Source organism: Petaurus breviceps, unplaced genomic scaffold (genome assembly GCF_028583685.1).
Source record: "Petaurus breviceps papuanus isolate PSGF00001 unplaced genomic scaffold, PetGlider_PUasm1.0 90779, whole genome shotgun sequence".
Classification (NCBI taxonomy): domain Eukaryota; kingdom Metazoa; phylum Chordata; class Mammalia; order Diprotodontia; family Petauridae; genus Petaurus; species Petaurus breviceps.
This window is the reverse complement of record NW_027187344.1, coordinates 9,044,845-9,069,819: the sequence shown is the minus strand read 5'-3', so window position 1 is coordinate 9,069,819 and position 24,975 is coordinate 9,044,845. Positions and strand designations below refer to the sequence as shown.

Below are 24,975 nucleotides of genomic sequence, written 5' to 3'. Positions count from 1 at the left end.
AATAATAGCTTATACACTCCCAATCACTGAAGATTATAGATCATAAAGAGATAAGGGAATTCAGAAATCAGCTAACTCAATTCTTTCATTTTATAAATGATCATCTTAGAAACCACTGAAAGTTTGTAGATAGTATTTATTTCTTGGACCAGGAGGCAGACTAAATCACCTCTATGATTTCTATTGGTTCTATAAATCTGTGATCCCTGAGATCTCTCCCAATTCTAATCCTCTACAGATCTGTAAGAAAGGCTGCCTTATACGTTTATGGAATGATACAAGGAAGAACCTTTCTGCTCCTTTCCTCTGTCCTTTCCTTGATATATTTCCTACTTGACTGTAAAAATCTTTAAAGGAGAAACTTAAAGTCTAGGTTGGGTAGAATCATAGAATCTTAGAGCTGGAAGGGCCCTCCACCCCATACCTGAGCAGGAATTCATTCTTCATTCTTGGTGCTCTGACAGCCTCTGCTTAAAGAACTCACTCATGGGAACACTGCCCACTTTCGGAGGAAGGCTATTTCATTTTGGGTTGGTTCTAATTGTAAGGAAGTTTTTCCCTGATACGAAGCCCGAATTTGCCTCTTTGAAAATCTACCCATTGGAATAAGCATATAAATCTAACCCCTCTTCCATGATTTTTGTTGTTACTGGGTTTTTGTTTGTTTTTGCTTTTTTGGAGGGGGGAGGGTAGGGCACTTGGGGTTAAGTGACTTACCCAAGGTCACATGGCTAGTTTTGTGTTGTATCTGAGTTCAGATTTGAACTCAGGTCCTCCTGACTCTAGGGCCGGTACTCTATTCACTGCGACATGTAGTCACCCGATTTTTTTTTTGTTATTGTTGTTCAGTTATTTCAGTTGTGTCTGATTCCATAACTCCATTTGGGGGTTTCTCGGCAAAGATACTGGAGTGGTTCGCCATTTCCTTCTCCAGTTCATTTAACAGATGAGGAAACTGAGGGTTAAGTGACTTGCCCAGGGTCACACAGCTCTAAAGGTTAGGTTCCCAGGTCAGATTTGAACTCAGGGAGATGAGTCTTTCTGACAGCTATAATGACCCCTGTCCCCAAGTTTTCCTATCCCCAGACTAAACCCCATTTCCTCCAACTTATTCTTATATGACATTGTCTTGATGTCCTTCACTCTCCCAGTTGCTTTCCAGCTTATCAAAATCCTTCCTAAAACACAGTACCCAGAACTGAACACAGTACTTCTGATGTGGTCCAATCAGGGCAGAACACAGTGGTACCATCACGTCCCTAGCACTAGACTCTCTCAATTCAGTCTAAGTAGCTCTCTTGGCTACATTATGACACCATTAACTCATATTGAACTTGCCAGCTACTAAAATCCCCAGCTCTTCTTCAGATGAATTGCCTTCTAGATAGAATTCCCTTGTCAGATATGTGATAGAGGGGGGTGGTTAGGTGGCACAGTAAATAGAGCACTGGCCCTGGAGTCAGGAGGACCTGAGTTCAAATCTAGCCTCAGATAATTAACACTTACTAGCCATATGACCTTGGGCAAGTCACTTGACCCCAACCGCCCTGCCTTCCCCCTCCAAAAAGCAAAAAAAGATATGTGATAGAGGGACTTGCTTTCTAGGGTGGATTGGGCTAGGTGGACATTGAGGTCTCTTCCAAATCTAAAATTATTTAATTCAGTGATCTTAGGGCGGGGATCCTGTTATAGGTTCTTATATAGAATGCTTGATAAATGTCATTGTATGGATAGAAGTATTCTGTCATTTTTGTCTTTAATAATGATAATAATAATTATGGCTAACACAGTTTATTATATAAACAAATTACCTCAATTGATTCTCACAACCACACTGTGAGGTAGATACTATTATTAATGCCCATTTTACAGATGAAGAAACAGGCTCAGAAAGGTTGTGATTTACCCAGGATCACACAACTAGTAAGCGTCTGAGCTAAGATTTTAACTCAGGCTTTCCTGACTCCAAATCCAGCACTCTGTTTCCTTCTGTTTCCCCCAGCATCAGGGGAAGACCATTGAAGGGTATTAGGTTTCTATTTATTTTGTAGTCCCCTGTGGGATGGATGGTAGGATACTCTTAGTGTTATTTCTTTATACTCCTTTAATTTCATAATGGAACAATAAGATAATAGGAGACTGGTTGGGAGATACAGCAGAGATCATCCTTATAAGCAGCGAGGAGCTCAACAGATTTCAGAATCCTCTCACTTTGGGGGATGATCTGGGAAGACACAATACCATAGTCAGTGTTATGTACCTGCTAGTAATTGGTGTGGCAAGATGGGGAGGGGGAAATAAATCATTTAGTTCCTTTTTGTTTAAACTATTATGAAGCCTGCACAGCTAGGCTTCTGACCCATGGAGTATTACAAGGTAAAAGCATGTAGGACCCACTCAGGATTCTGAAGGGTTAGTTGGTTAAGAGGGAAAAGGGACTTCTCCCTTAGGACACTTCTAGTACAGATCTCAACTGTATTAAATGATGACATGTGATGGACTGAGTTTGGTGTTTATTCTCTTCTCCCTCGTTTCAGGCCAGAAGTGGGAAAGATCATGGGGAATTAGGAAGCACAAGACTTGTCAGAAAACTTGAGCCCTGCCATTTTATAAGCTTTGAACATCTTTGTCAAGTCATTTTCTTTCTCTGGCCTTCTGATAAGAGAAAAAGAAATCAAGCAAGTTGTAAATGAACTCCCAAAGGAAAATAACCCCTGAACTAGATGCAGTTTCAAGTGAATTGTAATATTTAAAGAACAATTGTAATATTAAATATACAGTTTAAAAAAAGAAACAAAAATAAGGAATCTTTCCAAACTTTTTCTGTGATACAAATATGATCTTGGCATCTAGATCAAGGTAAGACAAAGCAAAGAAATAAAACTACATATTAACAAAATTATATATTACATTATAATAGATATTAATATTTTTAAATTGATGCCATTTCATCAATATGCCATTCATCAATACAAAAATCAAATTAAATAATTAAATTAAATAAACTATTAGCAAAAAAAAAAGCTAGAATAGCATATTAAAACCAGATTAGATTTACACCGGGAATACAGAGTTAGTTCAACATAAGAAAAAACTATAAATACAATAGATCTTATTAATAATAAAAATATTTAAAACTACATTATTATATCAATAAATACAAAGCTAAAAAAGTCTTTGGCAAAATCCAATACTCATTTCTGTTTTTAACAAAAATTAGAAAGTATATGAATAAATGGACCTTTCCTTAATGTGCTAAGTACCATCTACCTAAAAACCAAGACTATACAGAGTATTCCAAAGGTCTTAGTGCACTTTTAAGCTATTAAAGTTTTAAACTGCACTAAGACTTTTGGGACACTCTGTATATAACTGAAAAGGGTTGAAGTCCTTTCCAATAAGATCAGTGGTAAAACAAAGATGTTTACTATTAACACTATTGTTTGATATAGTTATAGTTATATAGCTATAACAATGTGATTTAAAAAAGGAATTGAGGGAATAAGCATAGGCAAAGAGAAAATAAAATTATGTTTTACAGATGATAAAATGGTCCATCTAGGAAATGTAAAAGAGTCAACTAAAAAAAATGGAAACAATTAAAAACAATTTTAAAAAGTTGAAACAATTTAAAACTTCAGCAAAGATTTTACATGTAAAATAAATCTATATAAATCATTAATATTCCTGTTAAAACCTAGAAAGAGATAGAAAAATTCTATTCAAAATAGCTACAAAATCTATAAAATATTTGGGAGTCTAGTTACCAATACACACACAGGAACTATGTGAATACAATTATAAAGTGCTTTTTAGAGAAATTAAGACAGTTCTAAATAACCGAAAAAAATATTAATTGATAATGGATAGACCATGCCAATATAATAAAAATATTACCTAAATTAATTTACCAGTTCAGTGCCATACCACCCAAACTACCAAAGGATTACTTTATAGAGCTAGAAAAAATGAAGATGAAATTATCTGGAATCAATCAATTCTATAGTCAACTATATTAAGCACTTACTATATCCCAGGCACTGTGTTAAGCACTAGGGTTTACAAAGAAAGGCAAAAGACAGTCCCTGCTCTCAAGGAACTAATGTGGGAGACAACAAGCAAACAATTATGTACAAACAAGATACAGACAGGATAAATTGGGGTTAGTCTCAGAGGTAGACACTAAGATTAAGGAGAATTTAGGGAAAAGAACTTAAGGAAAGACTTATTGCAGAAGGTCAAACTTTAGCTGAGACTTGAAGGAAGCCAGGAAAGCCAGGAGGCAGAGATGAAGCAGAGAGTTCCATGCCCTGGAGACAGCCAGTGAAAACACTTCAGAGTCAAAAGATCGAATGTTGTGTCCAAGGAGTAGTAAGGAAGTCAATGTCACTGTATCACAGACTATGTGAAGGGGATAAGACTTAAGAAGACTGGAAAGGTAGGAAAAAGTCAGATTATAAAGGTTTTTAAAAGTCATACAGAGGATTTTATATTTGATACTGGTGATGATAGGGAGCCCCTGGAGTTTATTGGAGTGTATTGAATCATGAGATGATATGATTAGACATTTGATGGATTAGTGAAGTGATTGGAGTGGGACAGGAAAAACAATCAGCTGGCTTTTGCAATAGTACAGCTATGGTCAAGAATCTTAAGTGAATAGGGGGGGAAAAAGTGGGGAGGAAGGGAGACCATCAGAACTCAAACTATGCTACAAAACTATGTGGTACTATTTTTTTTTGCTTTTTTTTTTGGAGGGGGTAAGGTAGGGCAATTGGGATTAAGTGACTTGTCCAACGTCACAAGGCTAGTTTTGTGTTAAGTGTCTGAGGCTGAATTTGAACTCAAGTCCTCCTGACTCCAGGGCCGTTGCTGTATTCACTGCACCACCTAGCTGCCCCTTTGGTACTACTTTTTAAAACAGAAGCTAATAAATAGAGCAGATTAGATATATAGCATACAGAAGTAAATGAACACAATAGCCCAGTACTTGATAAACTCAAGGACTCCATTTGTTGAGGGTAAGAACTCATTATTTCTTAAAAAGTTCCTGGTAAAAGTAGAAAGTGATCTGGCAGAAATTAGGTATAGACCAACATCTCACGTCATATACCGTGTTTCCCCTATAATAAGACCTATCCCGAAAATAAGCCCTCCCCTTACTGTGTAAGATTCCTCTAAAATAAGCCCCCCCCCCGAAAATAAGCCCTATTGAGATTGCTACTGTAGTGAAGGTGATCCCCTGTGCTACACGCTACCTTACGGTACCCTCTGTATGCACCGCCCCCCCCCCCCCGGTGAAACGCACGCTGTGCTCCGAGCTGCATTCAGTCAGAGCTGCAGCAGTGAGCGCGTCATCCTGTTCTTCCCCAGTGATTTGCTTGCTGGCGACATTGAGAGCAGTGCCTCGGAGGAGAGCTGAGGCAGGACAATATAAGCCCTCCCCTGAAAATAAGCCCTCTGGTGTTTTTCTTTCCAAAAAATTTTATAAGACAGTGTCTTATTATTGGGGAAACACGGTACCAAGGGCAGTTCCAAGTGGATACATGATATATCTAAACGGTCACATCATAAACAAATAAGAAGAACAAGGAATGATGTACTCCTCACAATCATAGGTATGAATAGGTATGAAAAGTTAATGACCAAGGAATAGAAAGGATCACAGAAGATAAAACAGGCAATTTTGATTGCATAAAATTATAAAGTTTTTACACAAACAAAACCACCATAGTTAAATAGAAGGAAAACAGGTGATTGGGCGAAAGTCTTTATAGCAGATTCTTCTGTTAAAGTCTCAGATCCAAGATATATAAGGAATTGATTCAAATTTATAAGAATAAAAGCCATTTCCCCAATAGAATTTGTCGAAGAATATGAACAATCAGTTCCTAAAGGAAAAAATTCAAGCTTACAGCAATCAAGTGAAAAAATATTCCACGTGACTAATAATTAAAGAAATGCAAATAAAAGTGCTCCTGATGTTCCATCTCACAAACATCAGGTTGGCAAAGATGAAAGGAAAATGACAATTATTAGAGAGGTTGTAGGAGAAAAAGCACACTAAGGCACTATGAAATGGTCCATCCATTCTGGAAAGCAATTTGGAATCATGCCCTTCTCTGGCCCTCTGTTTCCCTATTTTAAAAATTATCAGGTTGGATGAGATGATCTCCAGAGACTCTTCCAGCTCAAACATTTCATGATTTTTGTCTATTTTTTAAGATATAGAAACACAGAGACCCTGGAATGACAGAATATCAGTGTCCCTCCCCATTTTTACACATGATAGAATGACTATTTGTGGGATTAGATCTGGTTTTTTTCCCTTCAGATTCCCTTCCTTTTTTTTCCCCTCTCTCCCCATCTGAAAGGCAGAACAAGAGACTGGGTGGTCTGGTTGGTAGATGTGGGTGGAGTACAAGGATTTTGTTAGAGTCAGAAAAATAACAAAAATATAGACCTAATGGTGTTAAGCTGGTCCCTACTGTGAACCAGGCTACATGACACCATCACCCAGCCAGCTGTCCAGTCTTTGACTGAAACTCAGCTCAGTGCCTTGAATGAGGAATAACAGACTGAATTTCCCTATTGACCAACAGCATCACAAACCAAATTAGGCTCTCTGAACAGATAGTCAGCAAAGAAGTAAAAATTTTAAAGACATCTGCTGCAGCTATGCCTAGCTCCAGCTAACCCATGTCATTTGTCCTTTACTTTCATGAGCACCAGGTTCATTTTTTCCAGAGTAGCCAGAACTCAAAAACGAATCATAAAACCCTCTGCCAGTGCTATAAAGGCCAAACATATTCGGGAACATGGAATTGAGCAACCAAAATCATCATGGAGGGCCCCAACAGTATGGATCAAGACAAAAAGTTTAGCTTGGGCCAGGAATGCTTGGAGCAGATGATAGTAAGGTTGCCTGGAAAGATGATGGGAGGAAGGGAAGCTGCATCCTTTCCAGTACCAGGCACTGGTGTGATTCCCCTTAACTACTGGTGTTATTGAATGGAAAATTATTTGAAGAGAGTTGGGGGGAAAAGCTTACTCAGCATTGGTGCCCTCAGGTTTTTGTGGACCCCATCTGACTGTGTTCCTTGCTTTTTTCCCTAAAAAAAAAAAAGAAGGTTTTCTAATAGATGTGATAGGTTCCAACTGAGAGCTGTGCTGGCTTCTCTCCCCTGCCCTCTCCTGTCCTGCCCATCAGCAGATAAAGACGTTAAAGAGAGAAAAGCTGAATAAGTGAGATCAGTTAACTAGGACCCTGTGATTGGAGGTATAGCACCCATAGTGCTGTTAATCCCAAGGACACACCCTTAGGGTGAGCTTGATGAGTACCTGCCCTTAGCTCTGCATAGGATATTTGAATTCTGATTGGTATCCTGTGTAGGGAAAAGAACCCTGAGCTGGTGCTAGAAGACCTGGGTTGCGGTACCAGACCTCCACTAATTCACAGCATGACTATTCACCAAGAGCCTGGCCCACCCTCCGTGAGAGAGGCTGTAGGAGATGATTCATTCACTGGACAGGGGGTAGAACTGAATGACTTCTTAGCTCCTGTGCTGCTTGAAGAACCCATGATCACTAAGGTCTTTCTTAGCACTAAGGTTATATGAGAACAGATGTCTCAGACTTTTCAGGAATGAAAGAGAAATTCCACTCACTCCTTTAGGACTATCTCCTCTGCTCTAGATGGTAAAGGACATGTATATTGCAGAGAGGACAGAGTAAAAACCGGCCACCCCTCTCCTGGCCTCTTCCATTACCAGTAGCTAGACTGATTGGTCTCTAAGGTGCTTTCTGTGACTCCTTAAGCAACCAATGAAGTTTATTTCTGGGATAGGGACTCAAAGCATTTTTCTCATCAGACTTGTTGTCCACCTGCTGTCCCTACTGCTGGTGTTCTCACAGAATCTGGAGGTCAGAAAGGACCAGAGAGATCATAGAATCTTCAGTGTCCTTAGGACTTCATGGGTCACCAGGCCCAATCCTGTGCTTAATGAATGAATTCCGATTTACTAAAGCTACCTGTGCAGGGATGAATCAAATGCACTGTCCAGCATCCACCTCAGTTAACTCCCCTGGGGCCATCACAATCTAACTTCTTACTGAAGTCCCAAGTCAACAAAGAGGGAGCCAGAAGTGATGGACAGAAGGGGGAGGACTGGGATAAGGTGGGCTGGATCTCAGCTAACAAACGGTAGCCAAAGGAATGTGGCTGCAGTCCCTCAGCTGCCCTCCTCTGGACTCTCCTGGCCTGGCCTCATCTCACTTTTGTCCATTCACAGAGAGGTTCAGGGGAAGAAGGCATGTGGAGTTCCTTGGATAAGTCACTTAACTCTTCTGGGTTCAGTTGCTCAACTCACAAAATAAGGATAAAGATACTGCCTGCCTGGAAGGCCAGGGCTAGCTAGACCAGATGGTTTCTTGAGGCCCCTTCCAGCTCTAGGATTGAGGACTAAGACCTCTGGGCAGGCTGGGGATACAGCAATGAGATCAGAGCAGGCTGGGCCTTGAGAAGGCTAAGCTCCCTGCCATTGGAAGCCTTTAGGCAGAGGCTGAGGCTGCTAGAGATCCTTGCACTAGGTAGAAGAGGTTGAACCAGATGACCTTGTGGCTCCTTCTACCTCTAAGATTCTGTAAAAGGTTATGGGAGTTAATGCCTTTGGCTAAATAGCACCCACAGCTTAGGTTAGACTTAGGGAGGGGGGCATGCTGTAATATTAGGTCTATTTAGGTGTTCTTTGGGGGACTGGAATGACAACAAAGATGAAAGGGTGACTTGACCTGCAATTCCAGGTTGGTTGGGAACCAGTGGTTTTATGTTTTTATGTGCCTGGCACACAGTAGGTGCTTAATGAGTGCTTATGGACCAACTTGGGGGACTTTGCCACTCTTTAGGAGTCCATAACCTGGCCCCAGAGCTTCAGCAGGTGTTACTTTGCAGGCTTTTAATAAGTCTGGGAAACAGTGGTGCTCTTATCTGCTAAAGTGCAGCTTGGACTGAAAATGGTTAAGCAGGGCGGCTTTCCGAGAGATACCAACCACTTATTAAAATGAATGTTTTACAATAAATTTGGCAGGGTTCCATCAACCTCAAATTAAAAACAGACTGGCGGACAGCAACTCAGTTTTCAGACCCATGGTTTCCAGAGCACAGGCTGTACACGCACTCGACTTCCTCGATACTGCCCTTCCTCCTCCTCCTCCTCCCCCCACCCCCCAATTCTGAGACAGCTCCCCTCAGAGGGAGTCAGGCTCATACTCTCCAAAGCAATCTAATTTAAATTCTCTTCCTTGACAAGCAACACATTAGACTCTTAGTGGAGACTGTACAGGGCTGAGGCCATAAACACTGATTGGAGCAGGGGTGCTCTCTCCCTCCCCACCTGCCCTCCCACCCCCGCTGGTGCTGCATCACAAGGCTCTGTGTGCCTCTTTTGGCAGCCACCCTAAATGCAATTAGGGTTCCACTTTAACCTGAAGAGTTGGTGTTCAGTTTCAATGCCAGATGCCATGTGGGGAGGGTTTGCTGTGGGCTCAGGGGGCTTGTTAAGTTGCAGGAGGTACCCAGCTCCTAGAAGGAGGGTTGGGGGTGGGGGGATGAAATAGTGCATGTGTGCCGTAGGCCCAACCAGGAGAGTAGCCAGATTCCTCACATTGATGGTCATGGGATGGTGTGAAGACTGTTCTCAAGATGCATAAAGAAATCGTAGCAAAATGAGGACATTATAAGGATTCAGAAAGACCTACCATCATCTGGGGGAGCAACTTTTCTGGAGAAAGGACTCACATTTTAATATAGGACTGAACAATTTTAAAAGGCTGTTAAATGCTAAATTAATTAGGTAGAGACTTCCCCAAACTCCTGCCTTCATAATATGAAGAAAGCATCACTAGTTACTCCCACAAAAAATAGGACAGACTGTTTATCTGCCTTAGTTTTGGGGATGTTGTGGTCCCACCCTGACCCATTCCCCCATCCCCAGCCCAGTTCTCTTCTCCTGACCTCAGAATTTAGATTCCTTATCCCCTCCCCAATCTGAGGTTTCCTTGTCTGGTCTATTTCATGAGGCTCCTGGGGAGTTATTAAGGTTTTGCACTACTGAGCCTCACAACAGGGGTCTCTGATGCTTTGTAAATTACCCTTTGATCCCGTAATCCAAGTCCCTGTGTTACCATGTGCCCCCAAGACCCACTCACTCCCTTTGGCTGATCTGAGGGCCAGAGGTGCCAAGAAGACAGGACAGAGCCAAGAGAAGTATCTTATGGTTTTCAGATATTCTACAGACACAAAGAAGTTATAAAACTTGCCCAAGGTCCAGCAGTGGGGGGCGGCAGGGGAACACAGACAGAGCTGAGATTTCCAACTGACGGCCTCAGGGTCCTTCCTGGCCACTGGGTTCCCTGGGTCAAACTCCCTTTCAGGGCCTCATTCTTCATCCAGCAGCTCTTAAGTCAAGCCCTCATGGTTTGGGACCTCTTTTTTTTATTGATTTCTTTCACCAATTTAGTGTTCTCATTCGAGTTCCTCTTAAAAGTGGGAAACACTGATAGGTAGCTAAACCCTTAGAGTTTTCTTGGCAAAGATACTGGAGTGCTTTGCCCTTTCCAGCTCACCTCACAGATGAGAAAACTAAGGCAAACAGGGCTAAGTGACTTGCCCAGGGTCACACAACTCCCAAGCCCCGGGCTTAGGTCTTTCTGACTCCAAGCTCAGAGTTCACTCTGCTGCATCACCTAAGTGCCCCATCCATAGCTAAGCCCTAGGTTTGTGTCCAAGCTTCCCTCTCTCTCCAGCCTGCCTGTGAAGCAGGCCTCAGAAAGTCAGGCTAGCTTCTTAAGGACAAATTCCTTGGAGTCACTATTGTTTCAGCTGTGTAATCAGCCAGGTCACCACTTCTGAGGAACTTGTGCTGGGAACCTCAGCAGGAGATTCCCAAAGGGTGAATACAATACCTATATGTGTAATAATAAGCAAATATTTGGATAACCAGTTATACTTTTCAAAGGACCCTTCCTACCCACATTCTAATTTGACTTCAGCAAACATTTACCAAGTACCTACTGTGTACAGAGCCCTGTTCCAGAGAAGGGACAAAGTTTAAATAAAACTTAGCCTGCCCTCTTGGAGCTTACAGTCTGGCTGGAGGGTAAGACACAGGATAGCTTTAAAATTTAAGGATACAAGATAAATTTATTTTCTTGAGGGTAGTATGGCAAAGTGAATAGAGAGCCAGGCTTAAGGCCAGAAAGACCTGGGTTCAAGATCTACATCTGATCTATATTGGCTGTGTGACCCTGGGCAAGCCACTAACCCAAGCAATTCTCTAAAGCTAAAAATTGCGAAGTTACTGATCTGTTGATACTAATCTAGGAGACAAGTATTCTCTCTGGAAGTTCCCTATGCCAGCCCCGAAAAATGCTCAGAGATCAATTAATCAATCAAACATTTATTAAGCACCAGCTGTGTACCAGTTACTATGCTAATCACTGAGGTTATAAATATAAAGACTGAAACCATCCCTACTAATGAGGAGCTTATGTTCTAAAGGGGGAGACAACAAGATTGTACAAAAGCATATTCAGTATAAATAAAAAGAGAATAAATCAAATCTGCCTAAATACAAGTTTGAGGGAACAGTAACATTGAGGGGGGGGAAGAGAAGATCAGGAAAGACTTTAGAAGGCCTGAGCTGTGTCTTGAAGGAAAAGAGGGTTCTATGAGACAGAAGTGATAAAGGGAGGGCATTTCAGGCCCAGGGATCAGCCAGTACAAAGGAGGGTGATGCTTATAAAAAGTTATAAAACAAAGAGTTAGATGAGGTCTGAGGGGACAAAGTGATGACCAGCTAAATGGAGATCCCAGAAGCCTTCTATGGCATCCAAATTCAGCTGTAAGGCACTAGTGGGATCTCTACAGGTGATGAATGGGGCATACCAGGCACAGGAAACGTGTGAACAAAGTTATGGAGTCAGCAGGATGCAAGGCACTCAAATCCCAGGAGATAAGTAGGGAAGATACTATGCTATCATTTTCCAGATGAGGAAATGGAGGCTGGGTTACTTGTGCAAGGTCACACAGATGTGCTAGAGCCAGAAGCAGAACTGAGTTCTTTTTATTTGTAGCCAGGGTTCTCTCCGCCACATCATGCCCATTTTCAACTCCTCTGAATAGGAAGGATAACTGAGGCATGAAGAACAACCACTTCACAGACAGCAGAGCAAGACGAGGGATCCATTCCCCAAGTTTTCATTTCCTTTTTTAGCCACCTTGGTTGTGCTGTGGGAAGTTTAGAAAACCACCTTTTAGCCATCCAAAATGTGGCTTCTGAGGGCAGGGAATGGTGTCTAAAGACCTGTTCTCTTATGCTCCACAGTATACAAGCTGAGCATTTCATACACATTAGAGGAGGTGAGACTTCAGGTAGGGCTCTGCCCAGCTGGTCCAGATTTGTCTGCAGCTGCTTAGTGGGCAGAGGTTGCAAACCTCAAGTCTGGTCCTTCTTACTGGCTGCAGCCTCACGTAGCCGCCACAACTTCTGATGAGGAGCCAAGGCTTCAGCCTCTCCTACTCACTTGCCCTCTGTGGGGACAGGCTGTGACATCCACATGGCTTTGTCTCCTATAGCCAGACAAGTGAGTCTATGTGCCTCCCACCACAGGGCAACAAGGGAACGCAAGCTTCCTTTCCCTTGTTGCCTTTTAGCAGGAGGCTGGCCGAGAGGCACTGATTCTTAGCTAGCATGGACCCAAAGCTTTGTCACTGTAAAGTGCCCTCCCATGAACTGTTTTCCTCTTCAGGGAGAAGCCTTGACTCAATCCTCCATCCAGATTTACTTTCCTTCTCTCTCTTCCTTCAAATAGATGACTCTTCCCAACCCCCAATCTATGCCCCTTGAGAGGCAGCCAATAAAAGTTCATCAATCTTTTTTTCTCACAATTAATAAATAAAACATTCTCAAAGACATGGCACTGTAAAGTTACTTCAGTAGCTGAAACTCACTCACACACACACACACACACACACACCAACATGCAGATGTTTTCTTGGGCTCCTCTTTCAATATGGAAGTTTTTCTTTTGCCTCTCTTTAGATGCCAACTGCTAACTTGGAAAGAAATTTCAAGCCCATAGGAAGAAGGTTTTCTTATCAGCAAAATGAAGAACTTGACCTGGATGACCTCTGATCTCCCCTCCAGACCTAAATCTGTGCTCTTTGATCCCAATTAAACTTCTCATTTTCGTAATACTAAGTTCTCCTATTCTGTCAAAAGGCTACTAAGGAAGATCTGGGACTAGCCCCAAGTACAAGCACAGGGTTTCCCCAACAGATTCAGTCTACTGAGATGACTTGAATGCTGGATACAGGTAGAGCCCAGGGTTTCTCACTCTTCTGTCTGTCTGTGGGTCTGCTACCAAGCAGCTGTGTGACCTTGGCAAAGTTCAGTTTCCCTTTCTGTATGATGAGAGGTTAGATGGAGGTGATCTCTAAGGTTCTTCCAGCTTGGACATTCTGTGCTCCTAATTTCTGCCAGGGAAAAACAAAAAACAAACAAACAAAAAATCCCTCCTCTCTTAATTTCTCTAGAAACATAGGATGTTAGATCTGGAGGGGGTCCTTTAAAGGAAATTCAGTCCAACAGTCTTGTTTTACAGAGGAGGAAACTAAGGCCCAAAGACTTACTTGGCCATGATCACATGCTTGGTAGGTGGCAGTCAGCACTTGAACCCAGGATTCCAACTCAAGTTCAATGCTCCAATTCATTTACTAGAGAATAGCTCACCATCAGGTAAGAAGAGTCTCACAGAATCCCAACAGAATGGTAGAACCTGGAGGCACCTTTAGAATTCATCCAGAATAATACTTCTCAAAGGGTGACCTGAGGATTCTTTCACATTTGTGAGGTGAAATCTGTTTTCTTAATAATACATAGCTGTGATTTCTAATTACTAATACAGTAAATACTGATAGATATGATCCATTTATAGGGGTCCTCAATAATTTTCAAGGACCCTGGGCAAGTCCTTTAACCTGTTGGTGCTATAGGAAAGTCTCAATGACTATACACTTTGGAGAAGATGCAGATCTGTATTAGTGGAAAGAATTTCCTCACCTGGGAGTTCCTTATACCAATGAAATCACAGGTCCAGTTCCTGTCCTTCCTTTGTTAAGATTGGAATCCCTGTGAAAGGAAGACATGTCCCTTTGGAAGTAGAAGAAAGCCAGTTGGTTTCAGCAGCATGTAGAGAGGCTTCACACACACACACACACACACACACACACACACACACACACACACACACACACACACACACACACACACACTTCGATTCACAGGGGCAGTATTCCTAATTCCAAGGATCTCAAACAAAATAACCGAAAACTAAATTCAGCCCAGAGTAACTGGGCTTGAGAACCCAGAGAGGCATCGATTGTGGAGATAATTTATCCAGTTTCAAATGAACCCTCCCAGTTTTTCCTAAGCCCTGGCAAGCTCCCTTCCTCCCTGAACCTCCCTCATGCCTTTTTTGTTCTCCCCACATTATTACTCATCTTCCCATTTGACTGGCTTCTCTGGACACCTCCCATACACCTTTCCAATATATCCTTCTGGAGCCTACATGACCTTCCAAGCTGGGTCTCCCAAAGGCTATGCTTTCAAATCTTGACTCTTCCTCTACCCATTCCCCTGCCCCCACACCAGACTGTAGTTTTTTAATTTCCCCAAGGTCCGTAATTGAATTATGTGACACACAACCGTTACACAAATGTTTCTGTTACCTGTCATCTCATTCCCTTCTTCTGAAGTGTTTCCCATACCACCAAATCTCCAAATAGACCATCAGAATTAGAGCCTGTCCTTTGCCAACGGGACTTAAGCTCAGAAGTGTTTAGGTTCTTCAAACCAAACACTGGATTTGCCTGTTTCAAAGGGACAAGTACAGCAATTAGCTTCAGCTGGCAGCTTCTCAGGGGCCCTGACCACATTTGTTGAAAACATTGCTCTTCTGGGTGAGAGCCCAGGAAGTCTGGGGGCCGGACTCATCAGCTAGGCCTCAGCTTGGGTGGGGAGGGAGGGGAGGGAGGGAAAGAAGGAGGGAGGAGAAGGGAGGGGGAGAGGGAGGGAGGGGATAGCCGAGGCCGCTCAGCTTTGACCAGATTGCTAACCCTGGTGTGGGAGGCCGGGGCATCCTCTCCCAAAGCTACCATAGGATTTTTTTGTTTCTTTTTTTTTTTTTTTTTGGACATTAATAGCACTCCTGTGTCTCGGCCGGATTTCCAACCTCAAAAAAGGTGTGCCCAATGTACTGAAAAATATGGTGTTTGTTCCATTTTTTAGAACTCCATTCACTAAGTAGATGGGAGTCCAAGAGCTCTGGCATGGGTCACACACATTCTCTCTCAGTGGCCCCAGCGTCCACTGAGCACCTTATAAATGAACACCAGTTAAAGCCCCCTTTTATATGTGTCCTAAGCATGAGGCTTCCAGGAAGCCAGGAATTGCTTAATGAGCAAGATGACTCCCCACATCAGTTCTCACATTTGGTGGAGGCTTATTCTACATCTGCAGCTCTCTAATTGTCCCCCATTACAGCTCCACCAAGCAGCGGTCCCGGGCCGCTTACAGCCCCTAAGAACCAAGAGAAGCCGCTGAGAAAGGCAATGCATTAATAACCTTGCGGAGCAGCCCGCCTGCCCTGGTAATCACTCAGGACATCATTACTAGCCCTCTTACTTAAGACCTTCTCCCAGAGGTATTTTAAAGGCCTCCACAATCTTTACCAGGAAAGCCTTTGGGTGAAGGAAAAGACTTTCTCCTCTGTTACTCCCTGTGACTTTCTTGGCTATAAATATTTCTGCAGCCTTGCGGCCCCTCTGATTAAGGCCCAGTGTTAATTTGTTAAATCCACATCAAGATCTAGGGAGCCAATTGTTTATTTTTGTTAATATATTGGCAGCAATGAGATGGTGGTGGGTGTATTGTGTGTTGGGGGGGGCGGTTAGGAGCCTATTGAGTAAGAGCAAATACTAATTAATAAAAGTTATTTATTTGGGTATGAGCCCACCACAACCCTAGGGTCAGGCTCAGACTGATTATTTCAACCAAAAACAAACAGTAAGTGTCTCTCAACAGCTTAAAAAAGGTGAGTGGGGGCAGGGGGAGAAGAGAAGCAAAGGTTGAATTTATTTGTCTTAGGAAGAATTTGCAGCTAATTCCCTCCAGGCTATTTTGACCCTTAAATTACAAGGAATAAGAAAAAAAACAAGTGGGGTGGGAGGGGAGGGTAAGAAAGACTCGATCATTTGGCTGAGAGCACATTTGAAAATCTCTTTGGCAAGCGTCTGAAAAAGAAATGGAATGTGTGAAATAATTTAACGGCAGAAAACTGCGCTAGTCATTTTTTCATTGCAGTGTAATAGCAGGCAATGTAATTTTAGCTTTTAAGAGGTGTAGACCTGAAATTTCCTCCATCTGAACTGAACCCAGAGAGAAGGGACAGAAATGTGTTGATCCTAAACCTTTTACACAAACAACATTTAAGCAGCCAATTCAAATGGAAAACTTTTCATGTTTTTCTCTCTCAAAACTAAATTTTTTGTTTCAAAAAGGGAGTTTGGGGGCTCCATTCCCACTTGAAAAATTGTAATTCTTGATGCTTTTTCTCCCTCCCACCCCAACCCATCAGCTGGGTGTGATTAGAAGTGAGTTGTGTCAAGGTATTTTCTGGACTTAGAACAGTGGTTTCTTTTTAAACCTCAAGTCTGGTGCTCCCAAAGGAGGACACATATCCACATCAATAAATTCCTTAAGTGATGATTTAGGAAGTTAATATAATAAATGAATAGCCAGCCTCCTCTTACTCCTTGCTGTGGAGGTGACCCCAAGGCTCTTGAAGACTGTTCCAGTGGACCTCAGGCCTTTTGCCAAGTCTGACCATGCTGGAAAGGCCTCAAGAACAGTGCTGGGTTGTCTGTCATCCAAGAATTGACTGAGCTAAATGTAGAGAGGTTCATCTCTAAAACGTCATACACCAGGTAATGGATTTTTTGACCACTATAGAGCAAGAGAGAATTCATTGAGCCATAGAAACGGTGTAATCTAGTTCAGATTTGACCTCAGATACTTACTAAATGTGTCACTTAACCCTGAATGCCTCCAAAAATAAACAAAAAAAAGAAATGGTGTAATCTGTCTGCCAATGAAAGGGAGACACATAGGAAATATAAAACACAATCTCTGCCCTCCAGAAATATGAAGAGACAAGACTGGTGCAAAATTAAGGATAATTCAGCTCTCGATAGTGAAGGCTAGCATAGCCCAGACATGGAGGAGACAACATCGAGGAAACAAGAATGTTAGATTTGAAACTGGAAGAGCTGGGTTTGTTTTTGTTTGTTTGTTTTTTCACTGTGGCAGAAAACCTTAGGCAAATCACCTGGCCACTCTGGGTCTCAGCTTCTCATCTGTTAAAGAAAAGAAGAATGGACCAGGTAACAGATACAGTCCCTTCTAGCCCTAAATCTCATGAGACTAACATGCGGCAGACATGACACATGGGAAGGACACTTAAGGATGCAATGTAAATGAACAAAAGCTAATGAATAGGGCATTGAGAGTACAAAAAAAGACTAAGGAGACCAGCAGAAAAAGGAATTGAAAGGGATTAATCAGGAGATCCTTCCCCAGGGAAGATTTGACTTAGATTTCAAAGGAGATTGGGAACAAGTGCCAGGGCAGAGAGGAAGAGAGGAGACTGTCAGAGAAGAGAGAAATGACATGTGCAAATACTGGAAGAAAGGAGTGGAGGGAGAGAACAGGCACTTATTAAGCCCCTACTATGTGCCAGGCACTGTGTTAAGCCCTTTACAACAAGTACCGTGTTTCCCCGATAATAAGACCTATCCCAAAAATAAGCCCTCCCCTTACTGTGTAAGATTCCTCTAAAATAAGCCCTCCCCCGAAAATAAGCCCTGTTGAGATTGCTACTGTAGTGAAGGTGATCCCCTGCGCTACACGCTACATTACGGTACCCTCTGTATGCACCCCCCCCCGAAACGCACGCCGTGCTCTGAGCTGCATCCAATCAGAGCTGCAGCAGTGAGCGCATCATCCTGTTCTTCCCCAGTGATTTGCTTATTGAATAAAGGTACATTTTTTTTGTTCACATTTACCTGTTTATTAAAATTGCTGTCAATGTTCATTAAAATAAGCCCTCCCCTGAAAATAAGCCCTCTGGTGTTTTTCTGTCCAAAAAAATAAGAAGACAGTATCTTATTATCGGGGAAACACGGTAACTCATTTGATTCCCATAACAACCCTGGCAGGTTAGGTTGAGGGTTATTCAAATGGGAATGGAGTCCAAAGTCTCCCTTTTTGAAACAAAAATTTTAGTTTCTAGAGAGAAAAACACGAAAAGGTTTCCATTTGAATTGGCTGTTTAAATGTTATTTATGTAAAAGGTTTAGGTAGGATTGTTTATCCTTATTTTACAGTTGATGAAGCTGAGGGAGGCAAAGGTGGGTGAATGACTTACCTAGGGTCATACTATTCATATCTGAGGCTGGATTTGAAGTCAAGTCTTCCTGATTCTAAGGCACCAAGACATTAAGCTGGAAGGAGCAGGTTGTGTTTGGTGGGTAGGGGGTATCCAAAAGATTAGTGATATTTTATCCTAGAAGTAATAAGGAAATACTGAAGATTTCTTTACTCAAGAATATTCAATGGCTCCCCACTGCCTCAAAGATAAAATACAAACTCCTCAGCCTTTTACCATCTGTCTCCAGCACATTTCATTTTCCAAATTCACATAACTCTGTCTTCCAAACAAGCTGGCCTACTTACCAAACTCCGAACCCCACATTCTATCCTCCTGCCTTTATGCCTTCCTATAGGCTCTCAATCCTGGTATTCACTCCCCCCTCACCTCCACCTCAATGAATCCCTAGCCTCCTTCGAGGCTCAACTCATGTGCCACATCCCACAGGAAACCTTTCTTGATCTCCCTAGTTGTTAGGGCTTCCTTAGTTCCTCAAACTAGCTTGTATTTATGTGTTTGTTTACCTCTCAATAGGATGTAAGATCACTGAGGCATGGACTGCCTCACTTTGGTTTGGATCACTGGTAGGTAACACAGTGTAGGTTCATAATGGATGGAATGCTTGTTGAAGTGAATGGAATTGATTTGCCTAGAGTGGAAGGTTGGTGTAAGTGGGATGATTTTAACCTTGTCTTAAAGCTAAAATGTATGCAGGAACTGAAGGTGTGGTGCTTTTTTTTTTTTTTAAAGAAAGGTGCCATGCAAATCCTGGTGATACCCACAGTTATGGAATAGAATGGACTGAATTTGGAGATACATCACTTGGGTTCAAATGTAGACTCTGCCACTTTAGTGGTTCTGTGACCTTAATCAAGTCCTTCTCTGGCTTTCAATTTCCTCACCTGTAGAATGAAGGTGTTGGGTTAAAGTCTGTAAAGGGGAGAAGGGGGAGAGTCAGCCTCTCTGCAGTCTGAAGGATATTAACACCATGTTATAAACTCCAGTAGAACTCCAGGCCACCTTTAACATCTCTTTGCTCATCAAAGAAAATATGGTATTTCCTTGGGCCTGGCAGTTGGGAAAAAAAACATTCCCCAGGAAAAAGAACAGAGTCTGAATTGATCAATTCCCTCATGGTTTACAACAGATTCCTTTCTTGACACCCTTTGTCACAAAAGGTCTGATTAGTGCAGAGTTCAAGGGGTTCAGCAAAGGTGGGGAACCTGCAGCCTTGAGGTCACATATGGGCCTCCAGGTTCTCAAGTGCAGCCCTTTGACTCCATCTAAACTTCACAGAATAAATTTGCTTAATAAAAGGATTTGTTCTATAAAACTTGTACTCTGCCAAAAGGCCACCACCTAGAAGGCTACGTGCATCTTCCTGATTCCAAGCTCAGTGCTCTGTCTATCCACTTTGCCATCTAGCTGCCTATATATTTAAATATAGTTCTCTGTCTCATATACACACATACATATATATATATGTATATATATATATAAAATCTGTGTATCTGTACATATAATATCTATATATTATGAACAAGTTCATGGACCCTAAGTTAAGCTAGGAATTCCTAAACAATTATAAAAGGACACTTGGAGCTAGGGGCTAAATAAAGGTAAATTTCCAAGCCCTCCCCATTGCATCCTAAAGATGGATCTTCTACAAGATGGTCTTTAGGGTTACCTTAATCACAGTTTGGATGTGAGACAGGATTCAGAAGGAAGTTCAGTCCTGCCCTGGATCCCCAAACAAGTTACAAGGTGGTGGTTATCAGTCACCAAGTCTCCAGCTTTCCAGGGACTCCTGTGTGTTGGTTTGAAACAAGGTTTCAGTGGGACCTCTAACTCCATCACAGGCACCTAGCCGACAACCTGGAGCCAGAAAAGTTGTCTCTTAACCACTCTGGTGGTCAAAAGAAAGGCAAAATGGTTTTCATTATAACTCCCATTTTGAATGGCTCAGAAACTTCCTGGAAAAATTCTCCTTTTTTGGCTGAAAATTTTCCCTGGGTTGGGTCTACGCCCAAACAGCAGTATGTATGGGAATTCCTGCCTGTGTGTGTGTGTGAGGTTAAGAGGCCTGATCAGTTATCTGGAACTCAAAGAAACAAGAAAATCACCACATTTCTGCCCCATCTCTTTTCGTCTTAAACTGACCAGAAAAAAAAAAAAAAGAAAGCCAAATAACCAGACTGATTTTTGGTACCCAGTAGGCCCTCACTATTTCGCTATGTTGCACTCCTCTCCACCCTGTTTTTTTTTTTTTTTCCGCAGAAATGTTATGCAGCATGAACATTCTAGTGGAGGAGTGGCTAGAAAGCCAGCCTCGAAACAAGGAAGCCTGGGTTTGTCCTTCCTCTGACATATTCTGGCTGAGTGATGGTGGGAAAATCACTTAACCTCACCCAACTCCCTAAGACCAGAGATGTCAAACTCAAACAGAAAAGAAGACCACTAAACCTACAGAAGGATCCCTGCAGATGCGTATTGACTTAGAAAACCACATATTAACACAATCTCCTCTATTGTATTTTTACTTATTTTGTTCACTATTTGCCAATTACATTTTAATCTGGTTCTGGCAACACACAGGAGTGTCAGCAGCTGCAGCCTCGCTGGACACCTCTGTCTTATATGTGAAGCCACAGAGAGGGTCTTAAGTTGAATTGATAGAATGGGTTTCCTAGGCCACTGAAATCTCAAGTTCAGTCCCTTTCCCCTGACAACATTCCTGAGACCTCAGCTTGACTAAGAAGGCAATGATGGAGCAGCATCCATACCCCAGGCAAATGATAATAACAGTGCTAAGGCAACAAAGTCACCTACGCAGCATCATTGGCCTGGTGGTAGTTTGATCCTCTCATTTATCAGATGAGGAAACTGAGGCCCAAAGGAGTTGTGACTTGCTCAGTGACAGTGGCAGAATTTGAACCTAGTTCTTCCTGACTTTAAATTCAGATTGCTATCTACTACTCTGAATTGAGTCTCACAGTAAACCTGTGAGGTGGGTACTACAGGTCTAGGGAAACTAAGCCTTGGAAAAATAAAGTCACTTAACCATGGTCAGCATAGTCCATAAATGTCAGAGGCAGGATTCAAACCCAGGTCTTCCTGACTCCAAGTCCAAACATTACATTTATTGAGCACCTCCTGGGACCGAAACCCTAAGTAACGGGGAGGGAATTTGGGGGTCCAAGACAGGCAAGAAACAGCATAAGAAGCAATCCTTGCCCTGAAGGAGCTCTGGGGAAACAAAACAAGTGACAAGTAGAAACTTAAGCCTGTCCCACAATGCCTTCTGTGCAGTCAAATGGTCAGTAAGTACTTGCTGCTGCTCAGTTGTGTCCAAATCTCCATGGCCCCGTTTGGGGTTTTCTTGGCAAAGATACTGGATACTTGCGATTACCTATTCCAGCTCATTTTACAGATGAGGAAACTGAGGCAAATGGGGTTAAATGACTTGCCCTGGGTCACACAGCAACACAGCTAGTAAGGCTCTGAGGCCGGCTTTGAACTCACTAAGATGAGTCCTCCTGATTCCAAGCCCGGTGTTCTATTCACTTCTCCACCTAGCTACAGATAACGCACTTGCTGAATACATGACAAATGCAAGGAATTCTTCACAGAGGATGCAGGAGCTAAGAAGACCTTAAAGGATGAAGTGGAATTAATTTTACTCCCTAATGAGTAGAAGATAAATGCAAGAGATACATGGAAATATAAACAGCTGACAAGTTCCCTCCACAAGAGAAGACTAGAAGGAAGTCAGTATCCCAGCAGAGAGGTGAAATCATTCTGCTCTCAGTTCCAAGCTGAAATCCATGTCACGAGGCTTAGGACAATCCATCCACAAGTATTTATTAAGCACCTACTATATGCCAGGCATTGCAGGGAGCACAAAGACAAACATTCTGAAGTCTCTGCCCTCGAGGAGTGTCTGTTTTGTGGAGGAAGCCACCATGTATGTGCCTGGGCAAGGTGGTCTCGGAGTTTTAGAGGAGTGTGAAGCTTTGAGAGCTCAAATGGAGCTGTTAGCGCTAAGATTTGTAGACACCTGCATAAGAACATAAGGAATAAATATGAGGTAAATGGAGGGAGAAGACACTAGCAGTTGGGGACGTCGGGAAAGTCCACCCTTTTAGGTGGCAGCACTTGAGGACAGTTTTTGAAGGAAATGGGGATTCTGAGAGGAGGGTGTGAAGTGGGAGACCATTCCGGATTGGGGGACCAGACTGTCCAAAGTGGGGGAGGTGGAAGATGGGAAATGCAGTGTCCCATGTGGAGAGCAGCAAGGCCAGTAAGACTGGAAAAGTAGGTTGGGGTTCACTTGTGAGGGACTAGAAGAGCCAAATGAAAGAGATTATATTTGATCCTAAAGCCACTGGGATTTATTGAGTAGGGGAATGATATGGTCAGGCCTGTACTTCAGGAAAATCACTTTGACTTTCTTTATGATGGAGGGTGGAAACTCCAGCTGTAACCCAAGGCAGGGTAACTGGGGTTTTATTTCAAGGCACCAAAATTTGGAAGGCACTGGTAGTTTCACTTGCATTCCTTCAGGAGGTAGAAACAACGGTATAATTAATTAAAATAAGAAGCTACTCAATGGCCCCCATTTCCTTTCCCCTAGCTATTACATACATCCAATGAGCTCCTTCCTAGATGGACTCTGCCCTACTCCCTCCCCCAGGTTCGACTTTTCAGGATTCCTAGGATCTTTGCTTGTGGGATCAGAATCCCAGGGCCCCTTATTTCCCACAATGGGGTAGTGTCCTGGAGTCTCTCCTCCCATGCATTTTGCATTTTGTGTTTTAGGGTTTATTCTCTTCCCTCCCAACTGAATCTCTGTGAAAGGTGATGGGGGGGTGGGGGTGGAGGAAATTTCGGGTAGGGACTGGACTTTTGAGTTTGGAGATTACCGGAGGCACTTAGGGAAGTGCTTACTCAAGTGCCAGAAATGCCTAACAAAGCACTGATTTGTTGGGAGTAATGCAGTGGAAGGATGCATTGTAATGTAGCTGAGGACCTCACTTTCTGAAGATTAATGATAGGAGCTGGTCACAGACTGACTTCTATCTGGGTTATCTGCAACTTGGAGGGTTTGATGCTGATTTTGATGCCTGGTGGCTACATGGCCCCAGGCCAGTCATTCAGTCTAAGCCCTCTCTGTCTCTAAGCTTCACTTTCCTTATTTCTAAAGTGGGGATCATCACACTTGTGCTACCTTCCAAAAAGGTACCTTCTACCTCTTGAATAGAGCATCGGCCCTGAAGTCAGGAGGACCTGAGTTCAAATCCGACCTCAGACACTTGACACACTTACTAGCCATGTGACTTTGGGCAAGTCACTTAACCCCAACTTCCCTCCAAAAAGAAAAGAAAGAAGTGCTTTGTGAACGTTAAAGCCCATCAGTAGAAACATCAGGGGTTGTTACTAGGACTTTGGAAGGATTCCGTTCAAATCAATTCAGCTTTTTAATGGAGCGCCAACTGTGAGCAAGGCCTTGCTCGTTCTAGGCTACTAAAGGGGATCCACAGACGAAGACACCATTCTCCACCTCCAGGAGCTTATTATCTGAGATGCTCCAGTGGATTTCTGAGCTCCCCGATATGGGTAATCCCTGCAACACTGCAGATGACTATACTATGGGACACTTATCGGAATCCTCCATAGGTCTGTCACCAGGAGAGCCCCTTCCACCAAGTGCTATGGGTCCTTCTTCAATTTCTCTGGATTTAGTGAAGATGCCAATGGAGTAAATGAGCTGTACAATGGGAACTCACTTTTTCTCAATAATCAGTTTACAATTTAATAAGGAGAAAAGATACAATAGTACATCATAGGGTTCACATCATTATATTGGCAGCTAAGTGGTACAGTAGGTACAGCATTGTACCTGGAGTCAGGAAGACCCGAATTCAAATCCATCCACAGATGATAACTGTAGGCAAAACACTTAATCCCTCTCCACCTTGGTTTTCTTTTCTATAGTATGAAAATAATAGTAGCACAAATCTCCCAGGTTTGCCATTCCCCCAACACCACAGAGATGATAAGAAGCTCAATTCTTCTCACTCCAAACCCAAGGTTCTTTACAGCATTGTTGTTCAGTTGTGTTCTGGCTCTTTGTGACCTTGTATGGGGTTTTCCTGGCAAAGATACTGGAGTGGTTTTCCATTTCCTTCTCCAGGGGATTAAGGCAAACAGGTTAAGTGACTTGCCCGGGGTCACTCAGCTAGTGAGTGTCTGAGGCTGGATTTAAACTCAGGTCTTCCTGACTCCAGGACCAGTGCTGTATCCACTGAGACACCCAGATGCCTTCTTTCCATCATCCTGCACTACAAAATGCAGACATTGACAAGGACAGGCACCCATGACTTGGTGTTTGCTGGGGTGGTTTCTGTGAGTGACAAGAAGGCACGGGAC

General features: G+C 42.7%; 2 protein-coding genes across 4 annotated transcripts in view; one reads left to right on the top strand and one right to left on the bottom strand.

Moving 5' to 3' along the window:
• PTGES (prostaglandin E synthase) overlaps positions 1-24,975 on the bottom strand; it is a 78,445-nt gene that overhangs the window by 18,161 nt on the left and 35,309 nt on the right. The window lies entirely within an intron of this gene.
• Positions 1-24,975, top strand: part of PRRX2 (paired related homeobox 2) — a 65,900-nt gene that overhangs the window by 34,833 nt on the left and 6,092 nt on the right. The window lies entirely within an intron of this gene.